The following is a 25,754-nucleotide window of genomic DNA, read 5'->3' as shown; positions in this document are numbered from 1 at the left end:
CTTCTCTTCACCAGATTCTGCCAGCCAAATTAACGATGCCATTGCTGTGCTAAAGTCTTCAGATTGTCCCATGATTCAGGGGTAGTATTGGATTTGTTTTTATCGCAATGCTCACCACAGAGGATGCACTTGTAGCTTTCCTCACTCTTCTCACGTCTCCTTTTTTTACCTTTTCCCGTGGAGGACATGGCTATGACTCATTCAAGGATCTCTGTAATAAATGAAAAGTGTCTTAAAACATAGTAACATTTCAGTTTACTTAAAACCTACGCATCTTAACTATTCAGGGTGTCTTCCTGGTCTTCTTCGTTGCAGTCAGCTTGCGGCCGTCTCGGATTTTTCTGCAAAAATGATTAAAAAAGCATTTTTTAAATTCTAATTCTTACACTTAACAAGATATTATGCTGATAAATGAAATATTTGACCTTAAAACATATGTTTAGACTCAAAAATCATAAAAATCGGACATGTAGAACCAAAGATATGCAATTTTTTTTAATATACTGGAAGCCGTGTGGCGGCCTTTTGAATTTTCGCGTCTGGACAAGTTAGCCCATATTTTCACGAGATTAATCCCAGCTCATTTTAATCGGCACCTTCAAATTGACTTAAATCAACCTTCAAACCTTGGTCCTGGAAAAACGGTCACGGGACCCTATTGTGGGAACTCTACTATACCTTCAGTCAAATTTATCAAACAAGCTGCCTCCATTACACAAGATTAATGTATTAAATAGACACACAGGTGTGTGTATTGTAAGTTGGAATCTCCATATTCGGGTTTCAGAAGGTGGAACGGAGTCCTCCCAGGTCTTGAAGTATCCACCTTCATTTCAGTAAGGGATCAAGCCTGGTGTTGGCTTTATTGTTAGGGAAGCTGATTTGGGATCCTATGGTCCAGAGTTTGAGCCCTGTTGATTGCTTAATTAATAACAGGTGGGGTTGATTCAGCATGTTATCCTTCTGAGGTTGGCAAAATGAGTACCAGTGTATTGGTAATAGGGACACCACATCAGCGACATTGCTGTGCCCCGAACCAATGATGTAGCCAGCAGCCACAAGGCAGAGAGAGAGAGAGAGAGAGAGAGAGAGAGAGAGAGAGAGAGAGAGAGAGAGAGAGAGAGAGAGAGAGAGAGAGAGAGAGAGAAAGAGAGAGAGAGAGAGAGAGAGAGAGAGAGAGAGAGAGAGAGAGAGAGAGAGACACAGAGACACAGAGACACAGAGACACAGAGACACAGAGACACAGAGACACAGAGACACAGAGACACAGAGACACAGAGACACAGAGACACAGAGACACAGAGACACAGAGACACAGAGACACAGAGACACAGAGACACAGAGACAGAGAAGACATATTTCAAGTGTTTGACTAGTTTGTGATTTTTTTTTATTTTTATTTTTGTAGATATTTTCAAGGCTCGTATGAGAGATAACACACAATGCACAACAAGGGGGGCAGAAGACAACAGGGGTGTAAGAGGGAAGGAGAAAACAGTGGGGAACAGGGACATTTGGAGATCTGTGGAAGGGAGAGGGATGGCGTGGGGAACATGGGGTATACAAGATGGACATTGCAGGGACTTTCTGGAAGGAAAGCAGGGAATTTGGAGGAGGTGTGTTTGGCGGTGATTAATGGGGGTAGAAAAGATTGTGGTTTTGGATTGGGGAAGATAAGAGGTTGTGGTGAACAGCTGTTTTGAAGACCTGGAGGGAAGACTGGGATTGAAGAGAGTATGGAAGTTTATTACAAAGGTGAGAAAAAAGAGGAATGAAAGAGTGAAGGTGGGAAGTGATTCATGATTTTGGTAGTTTTACCAGATTGGGGGGGGGGGGGGGTTGCTGGCGGACCTTGAGTGCCTTGTAGAAATATGGGGTGGGGGGACATATCGCAGACAGAGCAGGGGGGCCAGACTGGAGAGAAGACTGTAGAAGACAGAAAGACCACCAACCTGCCTGCGGTGAGAGAGTGAGAGGCCCAGTGACTCAGCCTCACCACAGGAGATACCAACGATCCTCAATTATTTTGTTTCCACAGCGTGAAGCCAAGAAAGGTGAGAGGCAGGAGCACCAGCCCAGAGGGGAGAGCAGTACTCCATCAGGCTGCCGACGAAAGTTTTGTGTATGATCAGGAGCTCAGGTGGACCGAGGAACGATTTGCACGATGGAGGATGCCCAGTCGGCGACTGGCTTTGGAGTCCATGTTGGAAATGTGGCTTTCCCAGGAAAGACCATGGCTGATAGTGCGACTCAGGAGTTTGAATGAAAGGACTTCTTCCAGAGGCTTGTTGAGAAAGTAGATGGGTGGCGTGGGGTGGGGGGGGGGTTCTAAATGGTCCTTTCAAAGAGATTTATTGAGAGTGGGAGATTTGTCAGGATTGAAAGACTTGTTCCACGTGTTGGACCAGTTTGTGATTTTATCCAGATCTGCAGAGAGTGAAGAAGCTGCTGCTTGCCGGTCTGAGGGATGACAGATGGAACGACAGAGGGTAGAGTCATCAGAAAAGAGATAAAGAGGATAAAAGTTCTGAATTTTGTCAAGTTCTGAAGCGAAGGAAGAAGTTGCTGTATGTTATCTGAAGGATGAGGAATGTCAACGGCAGACAGAGGAGACATCAGCAAAGAGATAATGAGGATTTTCCAGAGTCAGAGAAATCATTGATAATGATCAGGAATAGGATTGGGCCTATAACATTGCCTTGGGGCACTCCAGCCTTGACAGGGAGAGGAGGAGAAAGGATTCTGTTGAGAGCCACATGTTGGCTACAACAGTGGAGGAAGTCAGTAATCCAAAAGTGGAGTTTGCCTTGGATCCCAAAGGCAGAGTATGGAGAGTAAGGAAGGGTGCCAGACTTATCGAAAGCTCGAGTTATGTCTAGAGATCTCATGTCCTGATCCCATGTCTGACATTGAGTGCCTCCATCCATTGTTGGAAGAGGAGAAGCAGTATGTCCAAGGAAGAGTCATCTGGCTGAATCCAAATTGATGAACTGATATGTCATTGGATAAAAGGAATAATTTTATGTGAACTGCGATGATGGATTCCATCACCTTGCTGATAATTAGAAGAAAGTCAATATGTCTGTTATGAGGATCCATTTTTCCACCTTTTATATGTCATGCAGGTACGTTGTCTTTGCCATCTTGTGTATCGACATTTTGTGTGGACAATAGCAGTCATCCCACCTGGGAATAATTGATTAGGTGAAAGCTGCCTGGTTATTCCCTCAAATTATCAGACATGATTGGGTCTTGATATTTATGATGATAACTGCTATTGATGTTGCACATGTTACATGTTTGGGAGCCTCGATGGTGCATGTTTCTGTCTACACTGTCACTGATGACTTACCAATAAGTGATAAAACTGGTCCAGCGGCTGAACGGGGTGTGCAGCTTTGGGATTCTAATGTATGTGCTACTTGTTCATGTCTGCAGCAGGAGAGGAACCCAAGTAGGGTTTGAAACAGCAAAGGGCTTACCTTGTTTAGTTTTTCTTGGTTGCTTTATGCAGCTTTCTTTGGGGTTTAAACAGAGGGCTTAAAAAAAATTCCAATTGAACCTCCTAGCTGTAATGGTGAGTATCAGCCACGGATTTTGTCTCATCCGGTAAAACCGCATAATCCCCAAAGAACAAAAGCCCATCTTCCACTCAGATGATCGTTCCTGCTAATGCAAACCAATAAACCAGAAGGCACGTGCCATCAGGCAGAGATAAAAATAAAATTGTGTGGTGCATGAAGAGCGCTTGATGGACGGACGCAGGTTACCTCCAACCCGGAGGCATCAGCAAGGCCACTTGTGTCAAAAGACAGAGATTTAAGGTCATCATTGGTAAAATATTCAAACTAGCTGCCTCTCCAGATCTGGAGTCAATGACTGCGTGGTGGCATCTATGTTATTGTGGCTGTGAAGTAACGGCATTTGTCTCTGGACGGAGAGCAACATTAATTACCATTATTGTGCCCGACCGCATCCAATGTAACTCCAGATTGCGCTTGGTGAAGGGGGAAATAATGTTCTGTGTTGCAGGTGGCACTTATCGCTCCCAGTACCGTGCAGAAAGGGCTGGATGCGACTCGGTTCCGATGCTTTCACCACTCACATTTTGGAGTCGCACATTATCTGCTTTATAACCGAAAGGTTTTTCTGTCATAAGCAGATGGAAGCTGGCTATGTTGCCCTGATTATTCCATAAAAAGGGCGAAACTGGTTGGTGACTGCATTTCCCATTTTCCAGGAGATTCTATGCAAAATCGTAAAAATGTGCATTTTCCAGGGAGGGGTATGGAAGGCAGCGTGAGGGGAGTGCAGGGAAGGCAGTGTGAAGGGAAGGGAAGGCAGCATGAGGGGGTATTGAAGGGAGCATACTGGGGGCATTACCAGGGCGAAAGTGCTTTCGGTCATCGATTGCGAAAGTGAACTTGTTGCTGTTGCAGACTGTGGTTTCTTTGTCTCCACATTCTCAACCATCACTAATAGGTACTCTCTCTGGTGTTTGGTTTTCAAATGTTTTGGCATATTGGATGTATTACAGTAATGAGCCAGGTTTATTGAACAAAGTGAGCATGCAACTTTCTGACCGTCTTCTTTATCCTTCCCCAAGTAGATCCACTGAACTTCTGGACCTTTTGAACGACATATTGTCAAAACTTTATCAGTCGATGTATTGGCCACCTGTCCATCAACAAAGCAATCAGCACACTTTACCAGCCAACTTTAAATGCCTTGCAATTCATGTAAATGTAACATGCCCTTTGCGCATGATTAGTTTGCAAGTGACTTGCTTTTGCTGCTATATTGCAAACAGGAGCAGGGTAAGAATACTGATTCTGGCTCACTTTTCCCCATGTAAATGAATGGGGGATTTTCAGCGATTCATATTTTTTTCCCTAAAAATAAACCCCCTTTTTATCCCAAGGTATATTTATTTGTCTCCCCTTTTAACTTGGAGGTTGAACCTCATTGAATTGAACACTTGGGGGTTGAACAACTCACTCATTGAACCTATAAAGATTTGTTCATTCTCAAATTCCTTCAATAGTTTAATTTTCTTTGCACAATAATCCCCATCTAAAATATTGACAAACAAAACATTTGAATCTTTATATTTTTCAAGATATCCCTTTTGTGCCATTACGAAATGATAAACTTCTCTTAATGCTCTCATCTGACCACCTCCTGAGCCACATATCATTTTGAGATTATAGTAAATTGTTTTTTCATTGTTCAATTGATAACCATCAAAGTTTTCAGTCCATTCAAGGATATTCATTTTTTTCTTTACATCCTCTAACTTACTAGTTTTTAAATTAATTCGCTTATTTGTTTTATTTACCTTTGTTTTAGTTATTTTTTCAATAAGACTTATTTGATATTTTTCACATTCATTATGTTTTCCATTTATATACCAAGACTGAGATTTTCTCCACTCTTTAGTTTGATTAATACTTGGTTTAACCATTTATATATTGTGAAAAAAGGTGGCGGTAGCCTTTAAAAAACCCTAACCCATCTTCCCATCGTTAAAACATAATCTATTTTATACACTCTATCATACAATATCCATATGGAACACAATCTATTCCATTATCTAAAATAAATCTCTTATCATCAAAGGCTCCTAATGCCTTTTTATTTACTTCTTCACTATATATGTTATGTTTATAACTTCTTATTGTATTCATTTTCCTATATTCTGCTTTCTTATTCATCAAAAATTATAATAATTTCTAAAAGTTATTGATTTATTTATTACATATTTCTTTATTCCCTTTAACCTCTTATCAATCTGTTCACCATACTTATAAGCATATGCCTTTGCTCTCAATCCAATAAACTCACTCATTACTTTTCCACCCAACTCATCCTTAAACTTACCAATAACCTTTTCATTCTTTTTGGAAAATAACTCACTCTTCTTGCTGAAATTACTTGTATCATATACTCCAATATTTTTCTTCATATCTTCATAAACATCATCAGTTTTTATATCTAGGATAAAACTATCAGTATCCATATACAACAATGAAACATTTTCAACATACTCTTTCTTTAAGTCATTATACAAATAATCATACATCAATATCTTTGATAAATCAAGAACTGCTGTTCCAATATAAATTGGTTTATCCATTACAATACTTTCCTTTTTCATATGAATTGCAGAAAAGTTCTCTGAAAAAACCTCTTCTCTCTCAAAACTTGGTTTTTTTATCAATCTCGAAGCTTCTTTCCAAGATGTTGCGAATCTAATGTTTTGCCTGTTTCTAACATTTTCCATAGTCTTTCCAAATACAGCATTATTCATTAATTTATAAAAGTCCCCTTCAAATTTTACTTTTGTATTTGCTCTCATATCTGTATTGAATTGAATATACTTTTTCACCCAAGGACTTTGTTTAAATTTTAAAACTCTATGAATTTTAGCTACTCTCAATCCTTCTCTCAAAAACTGTTTTAAGCTTCTCTGATGCAAAACATATCCCTCTTTATCATAGAATGTTGTTAATAACTTTTCTGTTGATTTACCTTTAATATTAAAACTTTTATGATAATCACTTAACCATTCTTTCTTTGGAGTTTCTTTCTCACATGCAAAAGGAAGATCTTTATGCTTATTATGAAGATCACTCGGGTACCTCAAATCAACTTCAAAATAATAACCTTCTTCTTCGTCATTCAATTCCTCTTGAGAAGAAATAACAATATTCATCAAAGCCTTTTCATAATCCTTTTCTTCCACCCACTCTAATTTACCATAAGGCAGAGATTGAGACATTGCCCATCCATACAAATTATTAGCATCAAAATACATCAAATAATTACTATCTTTTTCACTATCATAATTTGGAAGATATTTATTATTTGCTTTAGCATATCTTTTTGAACATACTTGTGATATTCCACCTCTCTTGGACTTCTCAATCATCAAAAGCATATCCACATCACTGATTAAATCTATATCTTGTTTTGTCATTTTCAACATTGCACTCCAAGCTAAACCAGGAGCTGTGAAATAGTGGGCAGGATCTAATCCATAACAATTTTTATTATGACAGAGTGATCTAAAAGCTTCAAACACATCAGCTAACAATAAAACATCTGTTTTTAGATATAAATCGTGATATTCTCCAAGGTTCTTTATCTTAAATATTTTCCATATTTCTTGTGCGTGTTTATATTCCTTATCACTTATCTCTTCTTCATAAAGGTTATTATAGAAACTTTCTTTTGAAGGAAGTTGTGTTTCTTTAAATCTCATAAATGAATCCATATAATCATAAGGATAAATTCCCTTACTTGTAAGAATTTTCTCTTTACTTTGAATTTCATTCCTTGTTTGAATTTCCTCTCTCGTAAGAATTCCTTCTTTAATCAGAATTTCATCTTTAATCTGAATTTCCTCTTTAGTTCGAATTTTCTTTATAATTAGAATTTCATCTTCAGTTAGAATTTCTTCATTAATTAGAGTTTCCTCTTTACTTTGAATTCTCTCTTTAATCTGAATTTCCTCTTGAGTGAGAATTTCCTCTTTTGGAAAGAATGAATTAAGATTTGGAAAAGAGTCCGTGGAGCTTAGATTTGATGCGAGGTAGGCTAGTGGTGTTCCCATAAACTTGTAAGAATCTAAAAACCTAATACGAGTTAAAGGTTTTGTGAATATCATTTTTGAAAATGAAATATACTTTTGACTTGTGTTTGTTATAGCAGAAATATTCCCTGGTGTTTTTGAAAGTTCATTTATAAATAGATGTGTATCATAGTTGGCGCTGTTGTGAAGAAAGACTGGAATAAAAGAAGGTAATTTATAATTAAGATTACAACAGGAATGAGCGGGACCTCTATATTTACCAGTAAGATGACAATGGTCTCTAACTTTAGACTCCTTAATTTCCCCCTCACAAATATGACAGATATTGTTCATTCTAAATTCTAATTTTTCTTCTTTGGTTAATTTCATCGGTTCATTTGTTTCTTTCATTAATTTAGTGAGTCTTATACAATCCTTTTCTAATCGTTTTACAAACTCTTGTGAAGCATTTTTTCCACGATAATGTTCAAGTTTGTTATACTTTTCTCCAACAGATGATTTGATATAATAACAGAAACCACAAGGAATATGTTTTTGATATTTATTTGTATATGGTTCTTTTGGATTAGGAGAAGCAGTATTTATCTTTTTAAGGATACATTCAAAATCAGCGTATATCACAAATGGGTGCATGATAGATTTATTATAATCTTCAAAATAAATCTTTTCACCAGGTTTAGGCATTGTAATTACAGCTGATTTATGATTACTACAATATTTTGAATGTTGTTCTAATCGTTCTTTTGTATGAAATGAATTAAGACATCGCTTACAAGGATATATTTTGTTTGCTGTTCTGAATACCTGAGAAGAGATTAATCTTGATAAATTATTGATGTATGTGTAATGTGAATTCTTTCCAACACTAAAATATAAAAGGTCAATGTGTGTTTCTTCATTTTTATAGTTGTTTGAAATTTTTAATATTTGAACTTTGTTTGTATCCGTTAATCCATATACATTAATAGAAAGATTATTCTTTTTCTCAAATTTAGGAATATCTGTTAGTGGCATTGGGAATTTAAAATCTTTAATGTCCAAGGTATTCTCATATTTCATATATTGTTTTACTCTTTCTGAATTACATTTTGGTGGATGTAAGTGAGCAAGAACAGACCAGAGAAAACATTTATTATCATTGTTCTTAATATTAACAACTGCCTTCTTTAGTTTTATTTCTTTTGGTAATTCAATATAAGAAGAAGCTTTAAGAGGGTTTGATTTTAGAATGTGTATATCTAAAAGATGATTTTTTAATATTGAATCCACTTCCTACCACTGTATTATCAACATCCTCCTCTTGTCTTGATAGTTCTTCATAAACCCCACTATTCAAAAAATCTTGAAATGATGTTATAAAATGAAGATCTGTTCTCATATAAGGAGTTTGTTCTTCATCTTGTCTTTTCATATTCATTTTCACTCCCATATAAAACTTTAAAGTTTTCATTTCTTTTAATGTCTTTTTAATAAATTTTTCAACATCGGGTTTCACTATTTCAATTGATTCAGCTATTGATGATGGACCGGGTTCTCCAAATTGAAAAATCCTTATTTTTATATGCCCTTTAAATGCCCCATCAGTGTTTTCAATATAATAGTCTCCCTTTACTTTAAACTCATTTTTCTTGTGTTTTTGTGATTGAAGATGTTTATTATAACTACTCTTCAAAACATCCTTTGAACAGATATCACAATGTTTTCTTTCCAACTCAAGAGGAGATATTTTATGAAACAGATTAAATGTGTGTTTGTTGGTTCGGAGGTGTTTTCTATAATGTTTATATTCGTGATTACAAACATCGCAGTACGTTGTATTCACCATATTTATAGAATAAAACTTTGCTTAAACTAAAATTTTCTTGATGAAAATTTCGTTTAATTTATAGGTGAATCTGTGCTTAAAAACATTTTATCCTCCAACTTTTTCACTTAATAAATACAATGTTTCAAGACACAAAAGACAAGTTTCAATCAATCTCTTCATCTGTTAAAGATACTGAGAAATATGTCAAGGATGTAAAATTGAACAAAGATAAATATAACAACTATTGGATAAAAACTATTATGGTAAATAATATGAGTTCTTCAATTTCCTTCAGTGGAAGGGCTTTTAGTATACCTGGTAGAACATCAATTAAAGTATCTCTAACAAAAGTTTCTCCTCTCCTTCTAGTAATATATTCAAAACTAGAAAAAGCAATGAAACAAGAAAAAGTATCAAAGAACAAAAACCTTATGGATGAAGCTTTAGAAAGAAAAGATAAGACCATCTGTAATATGCAAGGAGAAATTTGTATTTTTTTCAACAACCTTAAAGATGTAAATCCTGATGAAATAAAGGATGTTAATATATCAGGTGAAATGACATTTCGTTCAATAGTAGTTAACGATAATTTTAAAATTACCTTTAATATAAAAAATGTTGTCGTTGAATCTGATAATGAAAAAAAGTATATCGATATCGATGGTAATATACAACTGAAAGTATAGATGAATTTCAGTTTAAGTAAAGTTTTACTTTATAAATATGCTAGACTTTCCTGATTCTCCATATGAAAAATTTGAGAATTGTCCTGCGTGTGAAAGACGGGGATTAAACACAGAGTCAAAAGCCTATAAACAATGTATATTCTGTGATTATCTTCTAATTAATGATAATAAAAAATATAAAAAGGAAAATAATTCTTTTAGATTTACACCAAAAATGAATTACTTTACAAGATTGATTAGAGAAATGAATGTAAAGTATGAGGATGATAACACACCTTTCCTTACAAGGGAAGAAACTGAACGTATAAGAGAAATGTTCAAAGGATTGTTGTTGTATATTATTCATGGATGTAATTTTCAGGGAAATATCAACACAAGATATTGTATAAATAAAATAATGGATTATCTTGAAATTAAACCTGAACTTAGGATAAAATATAGTTTCTAAAAAAGCCAATAATAAATTAAATAACCTGTTTTTCAAATATATAAATGAATGATTTTTTACCTATTTGGGAAAATAAGATAAAATTTAACAATCATAAAAATCTCCCAAATTCATTAAGATGTCTCATAGTTGGTTCAAGTGGATGTGGAAAAACCTGCTTACTTTTAAAAATGCTCCTCACTCCCAACTTTTTAGATGATGATAATTTAATAATTTTCACAAAGTCGAGTTTTCAACCAGAGTATCAACTACTCTCACAAGGTTTTAATGGTGGTCTTCAAAAAGAAGATATAATAGGTTTATTTAAACGTCAAAAAAACCTAAATGATTATAACATTGAAGATATAATTCAACTATTTTGTGATACACAGAGATGTAAAAAGAAATCAAATCTTATAACTTGTATTCTTAGTGATAATACGGATGATATACCGTCTCCCCAAGATTTGGATAAATCAAAAAAGAACCTCGTTATCTTTGATGATTGTGTTAATGAGAGAAACCAAACGGTAATGGACAGCTACTACACAAGAGGGAGACATTCTTCTTGTAATTGTATTTATCTTAGTCAATCGTACTTTCAACTTCCTCGTCGTTCCATCAGAAACAATGCTAATACTTTTATTTTATTCAAGTTAAATTCAATAGATATCAATAATTTTTGGAGAGATAATTGTTCTACAGGTCAGGTATGGGAGCATGTGCCAGAACAGCGCGTCGCTGCGTCCACTTTCCGCCTGTACTCCAGGGGCCTCCGTCTGGCCATCCCCCAGGCAGATGCCAGGCCCATCCCCATCTCCTTGAGATGATGGTCAACCTGCTGCAACCATGAGGCACGTGGTCGGCCCACTGGCCTCCTCCACTCATGAGACTCCCTCGCTGAGAGAATCTGGTGAGCAGGATCAGCGTCAGGAAAACGAGCCACATGTCCATACAGCCGCAGCTGACGCTCACGGACTATGCAGGTAACAAATCTCATCCGAGTCTCTCTCAGCAACTGCTCGTTGGACACAAAATCCGACCAGCGATAGCCAAGGATTCTCCGAAGAGACCTGGTACCAAAGGAATTAAGTCTCCGTCTCAGATCCTTGGTCAAAGTCCAAGTCTCGCACCCATAGAGCAAGACTGGAAGTACCAAGGACCTGAAGACTCGGACTTTCGTCCTCCCGCACAGGTACCGGCAGCGCCACACCCCATGATCCAGTGAATCCATGACTCCCCAGGCCCGACCCAGACGTCTATTGACCTCCGGCTCACAACCTGCGGAGACATGAATATCACTGCCAAGGTAAGTGAATCTATCCACGACCTCAACATCCTCACCACAAACAGACACAGACAGGACAGCAGCATCCAAGATGTCACCGAAAGCCTGGATCTTTGTTTTGACCCAAGAAATCCGTAATCCCAACGGCTCCGACTCCTCATTCAGCACCTCGAGGGCCCCCAAGAGGATGTCTAAAGTCTCCGCAAAGATGACTGCATCATCTGCAAAATCAAGGTCCGAGATCTTGACATTGCCAAACGATGCACCGCAACTTGATCTCTCCGACATCCTCCCAAAAATCCAGTCCATACAAGTGCTGAAAAGTGTGGGGGCAAGTACACATCCCTGACGAACTCCAGTAACAACTGGAAATAAGTCAGAGGCGGTACCACCACACTTCACAGCACTCTCAGTACCAGAGTAGAGTTCAGACATCAGATCGATCAGTTTCGGTGGCACCCCACGAAGACCAAGAATCCTCCAGAGGACATCCCGATTCACTGAATCGAACGCTTTACAGAGATCAACATAGGCTGCAAGCAGCCCCTGCCGAAACTCTCGTCTGCGTTCAGTGAGGACACGAAGAGCAAGGATACGGTCAATCGTTGACCTCTTTGGTGTAAAGCCTGACTGCTCTGGACGCTGGTGCTCAAGCAGATGGTGGCGAACCCTATCAAGAATTATCCGAGCAAAGACCTTGCCCGGCACTGAGAGCAGCGTCACCCCTCGGTAGTTGTTGCAGTCTTGGCGATCACCCTTCCCTTTCCAGAGAGGGACAACAAGGCCCCTCTTCCAGTCAGTTGGGATGATGCCTGTGTTCCAGGCAGAGCACAAAACTGCATGCAACGACGCGAGTGCAGCATTTCCACCAGCCTTGAGAAGTTCAGCATGGATGCCACAGATCCCTGGAGCTTTGCCCCGTTTCAACTGGTTCACCGCAGCCCGTGTTTCCACAAGCGATGGTGGACCACAGTTGATTCGAGAGTCAGCAACAGGGATTGTAACACCCTTGACGTCCAACTCGACAGCTGGGGGATCAGCCTGGTACAACCGCTCAAAGTAACCGGCCCAGCGGGCCTTCACTTCAGACTCCTCTGTCAAGAGCCTACCACTCTCTGCTCGAACTGCAGTGCTCCGAGGGATGGGCTTGGATGAACGTAATGCGCGAATTCCCCTGTAAGCGGGATGAGAATCACCTGTCCACAGGTGATGCTCTACCCCCTCACAGATTCCTCGCACATAGGCCTCCTTGTCCACCCTCAGTGCACGTACAGTTTTACGCCTCAGCTCCCTGAACAGCTCAGCTCTGCCATTCAGCCTGGCCCTGCGACTCTGGTCAATGGTATCCAGTGTCCCTTGAGAGACAAAATTCTTCTTTGCCCTGCAGTGAACTCCAAGGCATCCACCGGCAACATCAAGGACGGTGGTCTTGAAGGTGCTCCACAACTCTTCAGGACCCCCCAAAGCACCCAGACCCCCAAGTGTCCACTCAGCCTGTTCGCAAACTCCTCAGCTACTCTCTCATCCCTGAGCTTGGCAACATCCAGCCTAGGCTGGGATGGTACCATTCTCCAGGATTTAAGGTGCAGCTTTAGAGTTGCTACAACAAGCCTGTGGTCAGTATTGAGGAACTGAGCACTCCGGTAGACCCTGCAGTTCTGGATCATCCTCCAACGACTGTCAATGAGGACATGGTCAATCTCCTTTGCCACACCACCAGCGTTGGAATACCAAGTCCAGCGATGAGCTTGCGGGCGCTGAAGCCATGAACCAGCCACCCTAAGTCCATGACTTCTTGCAAAGTCAAGGAACTTAGTGCTATTCTGGTTCATAGTTCCTGACCCATGGGGACCAACACACACCTCATAACCATCCCTATCAGTTCCAGTCGATGCATTGAAATCCCCCAAGACTAGAAGTGTATCTCGTCTGGGGCACTGATCAACCACAGACTCGAGTGTGGCGTAGAATGCATCCTTCACGGTAAGATCACTCGCCTCAGTCGGAGCATAAATAGAGACCAGGGAAATGACACCTTGTTCTACATTATGTAGTAAAAAGAAATTTGAGGATTATATGAAGCACACGACTGAAAAATATAAATATATTGTTGTGAAACAAGATGAGATATTAAGGGATATATTTTTTGTTTTATAAACAATTACATATATAAATGACAACTATTATTATAAATCTTGTGGGTAAATCTGCTTCTGGAAAAAACTTTCATAAATCAAGGTTCTTGTGTAGTACAAATGAGAATATTGTAAATTTACTTAAAAAACACTCCGTGATACGCATTGTATCAACAACAACTAGAGCAATAAGACCTGGAGAAGTAAAAGGTGAAGATTATCACTATATTTCAGTGGAGGAACATATGCGATTGAGGAATGAAGGACAAATATTTGAGGAGGTTTCTCTTGGTACAACAAAATATTCACATTGTAAGAGTGAGTTAAAGAAACTAAAATCTGGTGGTGTTGGGATATTAGAAACTAATCCAGAAGGAACGAGACAAATTATTAAATATCTGAGCGGAGTGAAGATTTTATCATTCGGTTTTGATGTTGATGAAGAAACTCAACGCAAACGTATGAAAAGCAGAGATGCAAGGATTAGTGAAGAAGAAATTACAACTCGTATTAATGTTAATAAAGAATTTGATGAAATATTTAAAGAAAAGGATTTATTTGAACACATCTACTTGAATGATGAAGAAAAGGAAAATTTCCCTGTTGATCTTTACAATTCATTAAATGATATTTTACAATAAATAAATGGATACAAAAGAAAGAGCAAGAAGATTTAAGGAACATCAAGAGTTGGTTTCAAAAGTTGTAAAACAACAGGAAGACATAAAGAAGAAACGCAGACAGAAACTAACGGGCGAAGAAGCATTTGAAAAAAACAAGAGAAATTTTTTAAACCACTTTTAAAAACTTCCCAAGAAAAATGAAAGATGTTTCCACAGTTCCCACAGTAGAATATACTCCTAGAAAGCTTCAAATGTTAAAAGATTTCAGTCAAATGACGGAGGAAGAATTAGAGCATTTAGGAGAATTAGAATATGATGATGAAGGTTTATTTCAACAACTGGAAGAGATTAATCAACCCCCTGATTATATTGTGAATGCTGTTCAAAACAATGAATATTCAGCGGATTCAAAAACCAAAGCAGGACTCATTCCAACAGAACAACCAGCAATATTTCATCTTGTTCAAGAAAAGGTATTGATATTTAATGATGAATTAAGGTTCTTAAGTTCTGCTCAACACGCTGTTAAACTAACTCCGAGATTAATGTTTCTTCTCACAAAAGATGGAAGACAAGGTTCAACTGTGAGGGATGAATCAAAGTATATTGATAAACCATTGGATATGGAAAATAATGATGATAGAGTATATATTGATTTGCTGAACACTCTAAATTATAAGGTTATTCTTTCTGGTAAAAGTAGGAAGAATGAGAAGGAGAAACACATTATTCAGGCTTTAAGTATCCTTGGTTCAGGTATTAGTTTTCTTTCAAATGACCCATCGCAATTAGTTAATAGACTGTTATTGTTGTTCGGCAGTAAGAAGGCTGGAAATAACAATTGTTTTAATGAAGCATCAGCCATTTTAGACCAGTTGATGAACATGAAAATAATTAATAAATCTCAATATAAAGACATTTTATCTCATATTAAATAAGATGAGAAGCACAATCCTGAGTTTTAATTTCACAACAAGCGACCACACATCTTCATTCCCATACCCACTACAACTTGACACAACAAAAGAATATGAGGCATCTTTATTGTCCATGGAGACTTATAATACCTTATTTAATATAACCGAGAAAAATGACAAGTTTAGTTATAATCCGGGAAGTGGATACAAAACGATAACAGTCTCACCCGGAGCATACGAGATTTCTCAAATATCTTCCGAAATTGCTCGTCTTATGAAAGAACAGGGTGATGAACCAAAAAATATTGTTATAAACATTCAAAAACATACTTCAAAATCAACGATTAAAGTTAAAAATAACTACAAGGTTGATTTCACAATTGATAATTCATTTAGAGAGTTATTAGGTTTCTCCTCAAAAAAGATTGAAACTAATGGGACGTCATTCAAATATCCTCAGGAATAAATTCGGTGTTAATTCACTGTGATTTGATTGATGGTGCTTATAATGATGGATTAAAAACAAATACAATATTTTCATTCAGCGCATACTCAACCCCAATTGGTTATAAATTCAATATGGAACCAAAAATTTGGTTTATCTAACTGTGTCAGGAAAAACCATACACAGAGTAAATTTTAGGATAACCGACCAAGATAATCGTGTGATCTCTTTTAATGGAGAAGTTATATCCATCAGAATTCACCTACGTGAAGTTTTTCAATAAATAAATACGATGGTTATTGTGAGGAAGCACGAGTTGGGAAAATATAAAATAATTACAGGGGATGGGATGTTCCTTTCCCCGTACTACAAGGGTGAAGGTATGTATCTTGGTAGAGGATACTATAAACCTAAGAGACAAAGGGGTGTCGGACATCAATTTAGAGGAGATGGGATAATTGATACTCTCATGGGTATTGGTTCAACTATTCTTAAACATAAAGACCTAATTGGTTCAACTGCTTCTGCTGTGGGAAATGTAGCAGGTGCTGTAAAGAGTATAAAAGATGCTCAGAAAGAATCTCATAAATTACAAGCAATAAAAGAAATTAAGAAAGGTAAAACTCAGTTGTCCCCCCAAGAACGACAGAAAATAATTCAAATACTTGGATCAGGGTTTCAAAAGTTTTAACATCTTTTTCCTAAATAAATACAAGTATGGAAGCAATTGATAGTATCTATGATTTGGATGATACTATTATTATCTCAAACTCCACTAAAAAAGAAGATTACTTCAAGGTAAATGCAATAACTGGAACAGACTGGAATACAAATGGTACAAAAAGTTTTGAAATAAATAATCAACAAACCTATTTGAATCTCTCCGAAAGTTTCTTGTTGTGTAAATTTAAATTCACTAAGGCTGGGAATAACACAAACGCTACACTTGTAAATGATTTCTTCTGGAAAATGTTTGATAGTGTGCGATTGTATATTGGAACACAAGAAGTTGAAGCGGTTGATTATGTCTCTGCTGTATCTGAAATGATGAAATTTACACTCTATACATTCAGTGATAGAATGGGAAAGGGGTCTGTCGAAGGTTTTATTCCTGATATGTCAACGGGAACAAACACAGACCCTGGATATATTCAAAGGAAAGGAATGTATAATGATGATACAAAAGCAGAAAATAGTTTTACTGTGGCAGTTCCTCTTAAAGGTATATTTGGATTTTGTGATTATGATAAAGTTCTGTATGGTCTTAAAATTAGATTTCAACTACAAAGGAATGATAATGAAAATAGATTGCTTTTTGGTGTTGGTAATGCTTTTGGTGATCAGAATAAATTTGTAATTGAGGAGATGAGTTGGTATATCAGTGAATATACTCCTAATCTTAAAACAGAAGAGATGTTGAATCGAAGACTTAACTCAAAGAAACCACTCAGTGTATCATACCTCAAAAGAAGATGTCAACACGTTAAACTCAATCAAACTACTTACACGTGGAATTTGGGTGTTCTGGAAGGAAAGCCACGATATCTGTGGATGATTTTTAAAAAGCCAGATGGTGATACTGCGACTGATAAGAATAATGCATTGAGTGATAATGCTAAGGTGAAACAACTTCGCGTTTCTCTAGATGGAACATTTTATCCACGAGATAGATTGGAAATTAATTGGGAAAAAAATGATTTTGCTGAAGCATACAAGTCTTACCAAAAGGTGTGTGAAAGTAATGGAAATAAAGAACCTATTTTGGATATGACAGCATTTAAAAGTTTGTATACAATCTATACGTTTGACCTGAGCGCTCAAAAAGAAACTATAAAGTCTAATCGAGTGGATACTTCCCTATACATTGAAAGAGGAGAGAGTGAAGAAGTTGATACATATTGTTTGCTTTTGGAAGAAACAGAATTGCAGATTAATACAGATAATGGTGTGATGATTAGTCTCACATAATTTTTTGTTAAATAAATGAGTGGCAAAGTACCAACTGGGGTATATGTTAATCAAATCAATCTTCATAAACTATCATCTTGTGTTCAAAATCAAAAGCCTTGTATGATTAACGTTAATACAATTCAGAGAAAAGGAGCAGTAAGAATTGATGTTTTGCTCACAAGAGAACAGGTTAAAATCTTGAATGACACTGGCTCACTTAAAATTAAAATGACAAAACCAATGTTGAAAAAATATTCAATAAGAGAGACGAGTGGAGGATTTCTCCCATTTCTAATTCCTTTATTTGCTGGTTTAAGTGCGGTTGGAGCATTGACGGGTGGTATTTCAACAGCGGTCAAAACTGCCAACGAAAGGAAGGCTCAACTCCAGGCTCAAAAAGAATTGGAAAGACATAACAAAGAGTTGGAGAAACAAATTAGTGGAAGTGGTGTAATTGTAGATTTTGCTGAAAAACTTGAAGGTCTGCCTGATAAAGCGAGATTGTTAGTTGGAGATATGCTTTCTTCTATAGCACAAGCAGGTGTAAAATTAACGAAAAGAGGTAATGGATTATATCTTTCTAATAAATAAATGAGCATTGATGAGTGGTTGAAAGAATTTGGAAAGAATACAACATCAAATTTACAACTTGCCAAATATTGTAAGAAATTAAAAATTCATAATGTGGTTATTTGTATGAGAGATGAATTAACAAATGTGTCGAAACATACAAAGAATATTATTATGAACTTAGAAGATAATGATGGGAACGGTTCTCATTGGGTTTGTATTTTTAATAGTCAAGACAAATATTATTTTGATAGTTTTGGTCTTCCACCACCTGTTGAAGTCATAAAATTCTTACAGAATGGTGTTTATCAAACATTTCAAGTCCAAGAATTAAATTCCAAGTGTTGTGGTCAATTATGTCTATATGTGTTATTTCAACTCAACAAAAATAAAAAATTTTATGATATTATTTTTAATCTAATATAAATGACTTATGTTGGTAAAGATGGTTCTATCTTTGGTGTATCTCAAGAACTGGATATTGATTTATCAAATTATTACACAAAGGCACAGGCTGAACGACATAAATATAATATAAACAAAAATATTAACATGAAAAATGCTTATAAATTAAAAAATTATCCAAGCCCGACTGACGCGAATGACTTGGTGAGATTAAGCGATTTATCACAATATATATACTTAAATAAAACGGCTGTGTATTCTAAAGATACAGAAGTGTTGATATTATCTCCAGGTCATACAGAATTCACAGTTCGAATTAAAATAAATTTTTATAAAGAAGGGCGTATCGTTTGTATGAGAATAGAACAATGGGGGTATGATATGAATGATTTAGGGTATAATTGGTCATTTAAAATTAACCTCGAAGACCTGGAACAATTAAATCAGTCTCGTAAGGAAGAATATTATCCACTTGGTATCGAGAATGAGTTTTGTGGAGCCACGATTAGTAAACAACAAATAAAAGAATTTAATAAGGGTAAATATAATAATGGTTTTGCCCTTGTTTATCTCATGAAAACAGAAAAAACAGGATTATATATAATAAGTAAGGAAATACAAAATGATTTAACTATGGGAAGATGGGGAGGTGTTTCGTGCCATAATATTATTCTAACATATATTTCTAATACATAAATGACAGCAAGAAGGCTTCAAGAAAATTATCATTTCTGTGTCCAAGCATACCTTCAAGAAAAGGGTATTCAGTATTTTAATAAATATGTTCTACAACATAAGAATGAGGTATTTTCAATAAAAGATTGGCATTATGCTGATGTTGATAAACCGACAACTTTAGATTTAATTAGAATGTTAAATAATGAAAAAATTATAAGGTTAAGAAAAGGTAAGGCTCTTTTAGAAATTCAAAAGAAATTTTATTGGTTTCCTGTTGTAAAAAATTATTTTGGATACAGGAATAACAAGAAATCCTGATGAATATATGTATAATATTCTATGGGGTGTAAACGATTCAAGTATAGTAAGGGATGAGGAAGGAGTTGAAGAAGAGAGGGAAGAGGAGGAAAAGGAGAAGGAGGAGAGAGAGAAGGAGGAAAGAGAGAATAGAGAGAGGGAGGAAAGAGAGAAGAGAGAGAGGGAGAAGAAAGAGAAGGAGGAAAAGGAGAAGAGAGAGAAGGAGGAAAGAGAGAAGAAAGAGAAGGAGGAAAAAGAGAAGAGAGAGAGGTAGGAAAGAGAGAGAATGAATAAATATCAAAATATGGAAACCAGTGAGATTCAAAAAAGATTGGTGGTATTACAGAAAATAACTCAACCCACCGAGGAGGAAAACAAAGAATTGACAAGTCTATTTGCAATACTTTCAACAAAACTATTAGCATCGTCAAGCTATTCATTTTAATTCAAGTTTTTTCTTAAATAAATGGAGGAGAGAGTGAAGGCATTTCTAAGGATTCTTTATGTTTTAAAAATTAAGATTCAAATGTGCATGTTGGAAACTAAAAAGGTTTTTGCACTCTGCAGGAATTTTTCTCATAAATAAATGAGTTATTGTCTCAAATGTAAAAAGAAAACTAATACTAAAAATATTTCATATATTAAAAGTAAAAATAACAGGGTTATACAAAAAGGTATATGTTCGGTGTGTGGTTCAAAAAAAATCAATTTATCTCCAAACACAAACTCGGAGGAGATATACAAAAGTTTTTATCAGGAAGTAAATTTACAACTACTGGAATACCAGGGGAATTACATCTTCCAGGGTATTCTTTCTGTGGTCCAGGCACAAACTTAGATAAAAGATTAGATGAGGCAGACAATCCTAAATCCTGGAGTAAACCAATCAATAGAGTTGATGAAGTGTGCATGAGACACGATATTGATTATGGGAATACCACAACGTTGGAAGAAAAGCATGAAGCCGATAGAGAAATGTTGTATAATTTGTCTCTGATACAAAATCCAACCTTGAGAGAAAAAGTTGATAGGTTCATCGTGAAGAAGATGATTAGTGCTAAATTGAAACTTGGACTTGGAAATTCAAAAAACTTATAGGCTCTAATGATGCCATTAAGACTGAAGAGCAATTAGCTGATGAATTACATAAACCAATATTCACAAAGTTTCAGAGAAGGAAAGTTTATTCCAAGGAAGTTGATTATATCTGGTCTGCTGATTTGATTGAACTCAATAATGATAAGGGGTACAAGTATGCTTTAACCGTTATTGATTTGAGGAGTAGATATGCGTGGGTTGTCCCTTTAAAAAACAAAACAGGTAATACTCTTATGTTAGCTTTTCAACAGATATTTAATAAAAGTAAGAGAAAACCTAAGAAATTGTGGACTGATGAGGGTAGAGAGTTTTATAACAAGACATTTATGAATTTTCTAAAAAATAACAGTATTACATTATACAGTACCTTTAATGAAGGGAAGGCAGTTGTTGTTGAACGTTTTAATCGTACCTTAAAAGAGAGACTATATAAAAAATTCACACAACTCGGTTCACAACAATGGTCATCTTTTATTCAGGATATTGTGGATAAGTATAATGACACGATTCACACGTCAACGAATATGAAGCCATCAGAAACATTTACAAAATTAAAATATGAAAAAGAGATTAATGTCAGAAAACCTAAGTTCAAAGTTGGTGATATCGTAAGAATATATAGGTGGAAATCTCATTTTGAAAAGGGTTTTACTGAACGATGGACGAAAGAACTTTTTAAAATTGTTGATGTAATAGATACAGTTCCTTGGACTTATAAAATATATGATTTGGAAGGGGAAGAGATTTTAGGTTCATTTTATTCACAGGAATTACAAAAGACAAAACTAAGCAGATAATACACCTTTATGGACACTCGAGGGCCAAGTCCGAGGTGTATAACAGTATATAATGTGTGTCAAGGGGTGGACGTTCTTACATCTGTGAACCCCAAACACAGAATCCTCAACTGAATAGTCAAGGCTTAACTTTTGTTTGTGTGTGTGTGTGTGTGTGTGCAATGGGAGCAATAGGTTGGCGCTTCACTCCCTCCTACTATACACCGTTGTGGACACTCGAGGGCCAAGTCCGAGGTGTATAACAGTATATAATGTGTGTCAAGGGGTGGACGTTCTTACATCTGTGAACCCCAAACACAGAATCCTCAACTGAATAGTCAAGGCTTAACTTTTGTTTGTTGATGTGTATGTGTGTGTGTGTCCCAACCCTCACATTCAAAATCTCAACCCCAACCCTCACATTCAAAATCTCAACCCCAACTCAATCCTCACCCAACACAATGTCTTTTTCAAAATGAGATTTTCCACCTATATATATATATTTTTACGTTTTTTTTTCTTCTTCCAATTCTGTCTTTTAAGGCTTTCAGGTTTTATGACGTAGAAAGGGGGAGTAAGCCTGCACTTTCTTCCCAGAACGAACAATGTATATTTTTTGTTTTTTTCTCTTCTTCCAATTCTGTCTTTTAAGGCTTTCAGGTTTGATGACGTAAAAAGGGGGAGTAAGCCTGCACTTTCTTCCCAGAACTTTCTTGATCTTGCTCCCATCAAGCACCATCCGACAAAGAACTACATCGATAGGTTTAGATCCCAAAGAGTGATAGCAACTCCAAAAGTCTCCAAAATATAAATAAATAAAATAATAATAATAATAAATAAATAAATAAATAAATAAAAGCCCCCAAAAAAGTTTCAAGTGTCCAACATAAACCCAACTTTCCAAGTCTTCAAGGTATAACCACATTCCCGTTGAGTTTCCAAGATATGTATCACATTGTGAGTTATCAATCCAGAACCCACATTTCAAGTATTCAAAGTAAAACCAACTAACAAAGTCTCTTAAGGATAACTCATTTACTGATTTTTTCAAAATTTGTGAGTCTCCAAGGTAGGACCCATATTTAGAACCATCTTGGCAGAACCCTTTTCCTGAGTCTCCAAGGTAGTTATTTAAACCATCAAGGCAGAACTCATTTACTGATTTTTTCAAAATTTGTGAGTCTCCAAGGTAAAACTTGTATTCTGGCTCATCAAGGTATAACTTGTTCAGTGGGTATTGTCTTGATAACTCACAATGAGTACTATTGCTGTAAAACTCTTTTTCAGGATTTTGCTGGTCTCCAAGGTATAACTCTTTGGTTGGGTCATCAAGGACGAACTCGTTCTGTGGGTCTTGGTCGCTCATAAGGTCTTCAACCAAGCCAACAATTTCGCCCCAAGTTGTAGCAAAAGCAGTATTTTCATTTCGTATTTCAGACACAATTTCCTGTGAGAGAAAATAATAATGTATTAATTAAGTTATTTAATTATTAAATGAGTATGCTTCAATCAAAGTTTGAAAATAGGAAAATAAAAAATCTTACCTCAATAGATAAGAGGTTTGAATCCAGTTCATCAACTTGAAGGTTTAGTTCCATACAAGACAGAGAGTTCCAAGGAACACCAAAGTCATCCCACTCAAGGTCTTGGTCGCTCATAAGGTCTTCAACCAAGCCAACAATTTCTCCCCAAGTTGTAGCAAAAGCAGTATTTTCATTTTGTATTTCAGATACAATTTCCTGTGAGAGAAAATAATAATGTATTAATTAAGTTATTTAATTATTAAATGAGTATGCTTCAATCAAAGTTTGAAAATAGGAAAATAAAAAATCTTACCTTAATAGATAAGAGGTTTGAATCCAGTTCATCAACTTGAAGGTTTAGTTCCATAGAAGACAGAGAGTTCGAGACAAGCACACAGAACACCATTGCCAGCAAAAACAAATGTTTAAAATGGAGCCTGGGTTTGAAGCTTTTATAGAGAAAGACTGGTGGGTGTGGTTTCCTTTGGAAATTCCCTGGGCAAGCCTCGGCAAGCCTTCATTGGGAAATTTTTCAAAACCATAACATCCTGTAATTTTCTAGTGATTTCTTTGTGAGTCAGAGATGAACTGGAAATGATGTAAGAGTGGGCGGGGCTTAGCAAAAGTAGGCGGAGCTTAGGAAAAGTGGGCGTGGCTTAGAAAAAATACCTTATGAAAAGTGGGCGGAGCTTAGCAAAAGTGGGCGGGGCTTAGAAAAAGTGGGCGTGGCTTAGAAAAAATACATCATGAAAAGCGGGCGGATCTTAGCAAAAGTGGGCGGGGCTTAGGAAAAGTGGGCGTGGCTTAGAAAAAATACCTTATGAAAAGTGGGCGGAGCTTAGCAAAAGTGGGCGGGGCTTAGCAAAAGTGGGCGAGGTTTAGGAAAAGTGGGCGTGGCTTAGAAAAAAATACATCATGAAAAGTGGGCGGAGCTTAGCAAAAGTGGGCGGGGCTTAAAGAAAACTGGGCGGGGCTTAACAAAAAATAACCTGTGGCTCAGGAGGTGGTCAGATGAGAGCATTAAGAGAAGTTTATCATTTCGTAATGGCACAAATGGGGTATCTTAAAAAATATAAAGATTCAAATGTTTTGTTTGTCAATATTTTAGATGGGGATTATTGTGCAAAGAAAATTATTTTTTTTATTATTTATTATTGTGCAAACTATTGAAGGAATTTGAGAATGAACAAATCTTTATAGGTTCAATGAGTGAGCTGTTCAACCCCCAGGTGTTCAATTCAATGAGGTTCAACCTCCAAGTTAAAAGGGGAGACAAATAAATATACCTTGGGATAAAAAGGGGGTTTATTTTTAGGGAAAAAAATATGAATCGCTGAAAATCCCCCATTCATTTACATGGGGAAAAGTGAGCCAGAATCAGTATTCTTACCCTACTAACAGGACACCCCAGGGGCACGTTCCTTTTCAATTGAGTAACTGGAACATGCTCAACAGAGATGAAAAAATTTTCGCCAAAAAAACTGCTTCCTTCTATTATGAAGTCGGAATTATTTGGAATCAACGTCGATTCCTGTTCATTTCTCGATTCCTTTTGAATACCTGGTTTGAATCGAGTACTTTGGAATTGATCCACCCACCACTCCTAAGCACTCAAGCAAGGATTCCAATGAAATGGTTGATAAGGAACTGCTGGCTGGGTCATACAAAACACAGTACGGAGATCACGGGAGACATCCAGAGTATCAAACAATGTGCAAATTGGACAAATAAACACTTAATATTTTTTGCAGTCGGAACTGCTGCTGAGTTCAGTTCCACAGTTCAGCTGTAATGTTTATAAATGTACAGAGTTTTATTTTTGTGGGGATGGAGGGGGAAGGGGGCTTGGGAGGAGGATGTGACGGGGGGGGGGTTTGGGAGGAGTTAAGCATGAGGTGAGGGGAAGCGAAGACAGGTGTATGGTGGAGCGTTAATTATGATTCTGCACAGAATAACAGTGAAGTACCTCAAGTACCACTCTTCATCTTCATTCAACTATCCTGTTCGTGAGCATCACTCTTATTTGCTGCACCTACACTATTAGGACAAGTACAACCTGCAGCCTGAAATATGCCACATCATGATTTCCCTTTATTGAAAGTTATCCCACCCACTGGATCAAGACCAAACGACTGGAAGCTCGTGATCCTACACCAGAAACTAGAGCATTTGTCATTCTCCCCTTCATTGGACATAGATCACACCACATTCAGTGCATTCTCAAGACTGCCAACATAACAGCATGACAACGCTTGACACACAAGCTCAAATCTGTTCTTCACACACATAAGGACAAAAGACCTCTTAACCACCACCCAGGCATTTACCGCATCCCTTGTGAATGCGGTAAAGTTTCCATTGCTGAAACTGGTAGGACTTTCACCACCAGAGGGAAAGAACATCAAGCACATAATAGATGAGGTGAATGGGGAAAATCAGCTGTAGTTAATCATGCACAGAATAATAATCATCGCATGCTATGGTCAGACAGCCAACTGGAGATCCTGTACATTTCCATGACACAGTCCCCCAAGA

At 36.8% G+C, this 25,754-nt stretch overlaps 1 long non-coding RNA gene across 1 annotated transcript; it reads right to left on the bottom strand.

Moving 5' to 3' along the window:
• Window positions 1–21,376: 21,376 nt before the first annotated feature.
• Window positions 21,377–24,008, bottom strand: LOC147027149 (uncharacterized). Its single transcript, XR_015058706.1, has 2 exons — window positions 23,533–24,008; window positions 21,377–23,143 (listed from the first exon to the last, which is right to left on the bottom strand). It is a non-coding gene; the product is annotated as an uncharacterized LOC147027149 (long non-coding RNA).
• Window positions 24,009–25,754: the final 1,746 nt, after the last annotated feature.

This window comes from Eptatretus burgeri, chromosome 5, assembly GCF_056783735.1.
Source record: "Eptatretus burgeri isolate ZD-2024b chromosome 5, Ebu_testis_v1, whole genome shotgun sequence".
NCBI classification, from domain to species: Eukaryota; Metazoa; Chordata; class Myxini; order Myxiniformes; family Myxinidae; genus Eptatretus; species Eptatretus burgeri.
This window is presented reverse-complemented; position numbering and strand designations above follow the sequence as displayed.